General features: G+C 37.5%; 1 protein-coding gene across 1 annotated transcript in view; it reads right to left on the minus strand.

Annotated features, from left to right (window-relative positions):
- Nucleotides 1-5,564, minus strand: part of LOC127635473 (guanine nucleotide-binding protein G(z) subunit alpha-like) — a 57,342-nt gene extending 51,778 nt beyond the window's left edge. The window contains exon 1 of the mRNA XM_052115560.1: nucleotides 5,301-5,564. The gene's annotated coding sequence lies outside the window, so the exon portion shown is untranslated. The remainder of the gene's footprint in view (nucleotides 1-5,300) is intronic.
- Nucleotides 5,565-6,000: the final 436 nt, after the last annotated feature.

The raw sequence follows: 6,000 nt of genomic DNA on the forward strand, positions 1-6,000 counted from the left end.
AATAATCTGTATGAAAATACCTCTTTGCTCATCAGACTCTGTCTGATACATCTAAATCTGCTTTATGTCATTATTAAAGTTGGATGTGTTTTAATGCTAGCAGAATATGATTAAATTACTTCATGCTTATAATGTCAGCTAAAAAAAAATAGGGAATGAGCTATCTGAAATGCTGGATTTCATAATCAAACATGCCATTATGGTGCATTACATTATTATGTGATGAAACCATTATGATGTTTTTTCCAGGTATTGTAAAAGCTCCTAAATCCACTTTCCTGATGGTGTGCGCACACCTCTCCCATACCTGCTGACCTAGATAAGACACTCTTTCTCCCTTCTTGGCAAGCAGCATTTGTGAGTGATAGAGGCAGACATCGCACACAGCCATGCTTGACCAATAAATGCGATGAATGCCAACTTGTTCACCTTTACACCTTTAGTTAAAGACATGATGCATGCGGTTTATATTTTAACCAAAGTACGTGTAATTCCCACTAAATTATATGGGTAGTTCACAATAACAGTCATTTTGTTGCTGTCACTAATTGAAAATGCATGTCAACAACCTATATTAATTGAAAATAAAATACCTGCATATCTTCTATCTGTGCTGGAACAAATATTACATTGTTCCCAGCTGAAAAAAAAAAAAACAAAATAGAACCGCTAATGTCAGTTCTCAAAGCTTAAACCTGCTTCCTTGATCTGTGTACCTCAACACATTATTAGACCATTTTCTTTCATATGCAAAGCTTCACAGTGCAAAAACCTCTGCTGATAACAAAGACTGTACACAAAGGCTGATCCTGAGCTGACCCAACAGGAGAAATGTGATCCTGACAACTGTTTTAACAGTCAGATCATTTTCATCCTACTGATGTCACAACAACAATGCTTTTATGCCGAATCACTTTGCTTTGTAAATGAACATACGTACTGTAAACATGTCGTAAACAAAACTGTATAGGTGAAATAGACACAAACTTGGCATGATAAGTAGAGATTGATGCCATTTAAATATTCAGTTAATATAGTTTTGCTAAGATCAAGATGTTGGTTTGTAGGTAGTGTGAATCCAACCTCAGAGGCTGTTCAATACAAACACGTTCTTAAGATAAAACAAGCTAGATGCTAGTGAAGTAAGTCGCTATTGAATTAGATTGTCAGTTGGTCAAAGAATTGTTTCTCAAATAATTCCTTTAGTCTTTATCTTATATCCTCTCTGGATGTCAGATGGAAATACTATTGTAATACAAATGGTCAGCAGGGCTGGATTGGTAATCTGGCATACCGGACATTTTTCCGGTGGGCTGACGCACTTTGGGACCAATCAGGGGTGAACTGGCCATCGTGAGAACCAGGCTGGCTGCGAAGCGGGCCGAATGGACAGTGATAAGCTCAAATGAGCCGCTGTGTTATGCAGAACGGGCCACAAAACGGAGCAGCGATATGCCGAAGGGGGAAGCTATGGGCCGATTTCTCTTCACAGTCCACCCCTGATGGTCAGACATTGTCTCTAAGTTAAGGCCTGTTTGTTTGTTTTTAGCTCACAGTAACAAAAGTCAACCCTTCTCTACTTACTGTATGGTAATGCTATAGGCACAATTTAGCAGCATATTTTTATACTAAACATCTCCCTGTCCTCACTTGTCCCTGGCCAAATGGTTGCACATTAAAATACTCACTTTTTCTAAATTATATCCACAAGACATAAACAATATGTGTGTAAACATGATTTTAATGTGATAAAATAACATTCTAGCCTTTTCTGTGTAAAGTTATAGCCAATTTTACAACTTTGTTACCATGACAATGTAATGTCAACAAACCCTTAAACCCTAAAATGTCCACAAAAACAATTTAAACAACTTTACAGCTTAAAAAATACATGAGTTTTAACAGAAGGATTAATGTAAGTGCTTTTATAAAATTATAAGCTTCACATTTCTGTCCTTTTAAACCCTCCAAAAATTGACCACATTCACTTATTGTAAATGCCTCACTGTAACCTCGATTTGAGCTTTTTTTTAAAGAGAAGGGACGATACAAAATACATTTTTGTTGTAATCGTTTATTGAGCTTAACTTGTATTGAACCCAGAATATTCTTTTAATATAAACTAATCACTTGGTTATAGCTAATGATTTGTTTCAACTCAACAAAGGGCTTCCCTCACATGTGTTTCCACAAAAACTCATGACCCTCATGACCCCAAACTTGTCAGGATTTTCCATGCGTTTGCTCAGAAAAAGCTCTTTTCAGTTGACTTCACCCAGTACTCTAATTTCAGCCAATCTATGTCAGAAGAGAAGTCTTGCACAGTACGCATGCTGCATTTTTTCATTATGACATCACTTAAAGGGAAACTCCAGCTAAAACTATGATTATTATTCATCATTTTTGGGATTCCAGTAATCAATCAGATTTCCTTGTTATACAGTGTCATTTTCAACATAATTGTCCAGTAATCTGAATGTGTCATACAAGAATTTCACTCAACATCTGAATCATCTAAAAGTACTCATGTTGTTAATTCTCCTTATTTCTAGGGTGGGCAGACATGGTAGAAGTAGGAACAAGATTGTGCATTGTTCTATGTCAAATTTCATGTCCAGTTATGGGTGTTTCTTCAATACAGCCACTATTATGTTGCAGAGATTGATTTTTATTAAAGCTAACATATTTATTTTCTTTATTCAAACTACCAGAACTTTCTTCTTTTTGTTATATGAAGGACAAATGAAAGGGATTGTTCCCCTAACAATGAAAAAGTACATACTGACTATAATTGCAAAAAGGTCTCAACAGCCCTAGATTTTATGTATTTAGACAGGTTACAGGATTGACTGACTGACTTCCTAAACAGGGTTTTAAAACAATTTTATAACACGCAGAGAGTTTGTTACTTGAGCTGTAGAAATTGTTCCTTATTAGCAATATTAAGAGATATGACTTATGCATAAACCTGTAAGAAGTACCATACTGGTCCCTTATAACAATATGCATATAATCAAATGCATATAATCAAATACATTTCTGTTTTAATACTATTAACTTGTCACAAAACAATTGAATGTAGAAACTGTATTCTCACTGGCAGATGTGTGATTTATCATGTGCATTAAGGAACAGCTGGCTATCAGTGCATGTAAGTTCACCAGCGAGATGTTTTGCCAAACCATTCTGTGCGAAAAACAAAAAAGCAGATCAGATTGTTATTATTGTTCAAGTATTCACACTGCAAGTTGCATGTGTTGGCTATGTTTTGTCATTTCCTTTTCAAGAATGTTCCTATCTGTGTTAAACAGTGTCTAAAATTTCACTTCCTAAATTATTTTCAGGTATAAAAATGGGTTTTGTTTTTAAAATGGGTTTTTAACAAGGTGTCCCAAATTGTACACATACTCTAAATAACATAAATAGAAATACTTTGTCAAGCCTCTCATAACAGCCATCATATCAGACGACAGCACAGGATGTACAAATATTAACTGGTACTCAGCTGATGTTGCACAACCATCCTGCAGTTTGGTCAGTTTGTGGCTGTGGGGGGAGGGGAGCGCTGGCATCTTCACATATTCTGTTTTATTGTCTTTGTGAGTACAACAGCATCTTTATTGTATTAGTGCTCTATTGAGCATTACTATGGGCCAATTACTATTACAAAAGAAGTTTGCGAGCAAAACTATTCATAAGCCTGACATCTTTGCCAATCCTCCCCAGAGAAAATAATATTGCTCAATGGTTGCTCTTTTGTAGCTCATTATTATCTTTGTAGTAAATATAATTTAAATAACTTTGTCTCATATATTTCTCTTAACATTCTATAGGAGAAATACAAATAAACAAAAATGAGACCATTGTTGACATACAGTTAGAGTATAGAGCTATAAAGTGAATGTGGATGCACTATTTAAAGTGGATACATGCTGTTGTTACCTTAAACTTGAGTTATTTCTACTTATTCTAATGCTTAAAAATTATTTATGTTGGTGTAACCTAATGAAAGTAAGTTGATTTAGTCATTATAAATTTTATATATATATATATATATATATATATATATATATATATATATATATATATATATATTTCAACTGAAACACTTCCAATCCAATATATTGTTGAAATTTCAGTTGAAATCTCAGACTTTTAATTGCATACTTTGAAAATCTAAGAACAGTTTGAGACATGGCTGAGATCTCTTCTAAAACTGGAGGACATACTAGTAACTAGTAGACTCTAGTAATGTAAGATTACTAGAGTCTTTTCTTAAGAAAATATCTAAGAATCAAAAATCTCTGTTTGGCTTTCCATTGCCATTGCTTTCTAGGAGAAATATTTTGTGATTTTTCTTCCCTATGTGTGTGCAGGCCTGCATCCAGTCTCTTGATTATGGCAAGTTCTTACAAAGTCCTCTTTAGATGTATTTCATCTTTCTCTCCTTTTTCGTTCTTTGTACCGTATCAACCTCCGCCCCTCTGCCCTACTATCTCTCCACCATTATACCCCCCCACCCTAGCCACCTAACCCCTCCCTTTGAAGGGTTCCTCTCACACATGGACACGCAAACCTGTCACCAGGCTACACCGTCTCCTGCTGCCATTTTAACAATCCCAAGGAATTTTATTTGCAAAAATGTTTTGATTAACATTTTCAGCAAAAATGGGGAGTGGGAGCATAGGGGGCAAACTACAAATCCATGCACACCTCTCACACACATACACTCGGGTTGACAGAGATCGATGGAGAGTGAACGTGTCATTGGTTAATATGGAGAGGTGGGAGTCAAAGCTCAGCAGGTGTATGGCCTTAGGGAGAATGTTGATGTGGGGCGTTTGGTATACCACACGCAGGAACAGCAGCAGGGTGTGCACCTCATTCAGATCCTTACATATTCACCAGTCAGTAGAGCATGGCGTGTACACATTACACCTAGTACAATACTCCAGATGACAATTAAAAATGTGTGATCGTTATATGTTGCACAAGCCACCACATCATGAGATGTGGTAATTGGGCAAGAAATGTAATATGTTCAGTCCTCAAACATACAGTTGCTGTCCACTTCAGGGCTTAAGAGAACCGGTTTTGCATCATCCCTCAATATCGCCTAACCGAGATGGAGGAAAATGCCATTCTGCTACTCCAAGATGCTTTGAACAAATGCTTTGGTTCACCTATCTCAACAAAAAACAAACCCAAGGGCACTAACAGGCAAGCTACCCTTGGTGTGAAAGCCAGAAAAAGGTGTGTGTGCAAAGAGGATTGCAAAAAATGAGAAAGGGCTGCCTCACCGTTTCACTGTTTACCGTCCATTGAACAGCAATGCAGCAGACAAACATTCGCTTGGTATGCAGAGGCAGCACACAATCCGTCCCTTTAGTCCTGAATCACCATCATCCTTGGATCTGCCCGAATCTTCTAAAATACATGCACTCATTCACTCATTTTGTCGCTCTCTCTCTCCTCTAATAATTGTTGGTGTGCTATTTCCCCTCTTGTTAGCTCCAAGGCAGTTCTGAGACACTGCAGCGATGGGGGAGGAGGACGTGTGTGTGTGTGTGTGTGTGTGTGTGCGTATGTACTATGTGTGTTTGTATTTGAGTGTGTCCGTCTGTGAGTGAGGGAGCAAGAGAGAAACAGAGGGAGGAGTCTGTGGGGATACAGCAGGAGAGAGGAAAACAGCTTGGATTAAATGCTGAAGAAAAAGAGAAAGCAGAAAGGGTTGAAGAAAGGCTCTGAGGGAAACATACACAAGCTGTACAGGAAAGAAAATGAATAGGAATTAAGAATGCAGAGGGTTATCTGTGTCAACAAGAGATATGACAATGTAAACAGATGTTCTGCAGCCCTGCTGTTGCAATCACCCAGCTGCAAGAGTTGGTCTACAGCAGGGTTGGTTGCAATTTCATTTATGGCTGAAAGAGCTTGCAGGAAAGCGATATAGAGGGAAAGCAAAAGGAGGGAGCAGATGACGGCAAGCGACCGTGAGGG

The sequence above is a fragment of the Xyrauchen texanus genome, chromosome 43, assembly GCF_025860055.1.
Source record: "Xyrauchen texanus isolate HMW12.3.18 chromosome 43, RBS_HiC_50CHRs, whole genome shotgun sequence".
Classification (NCBI taxonomy): domain Eukaryota; kingdom Metazoa; phylum Chordata; class Actinopteri; order Cypriniformes; family Catostomidae; genus Xyrauchen; species Xyrauchen texanus.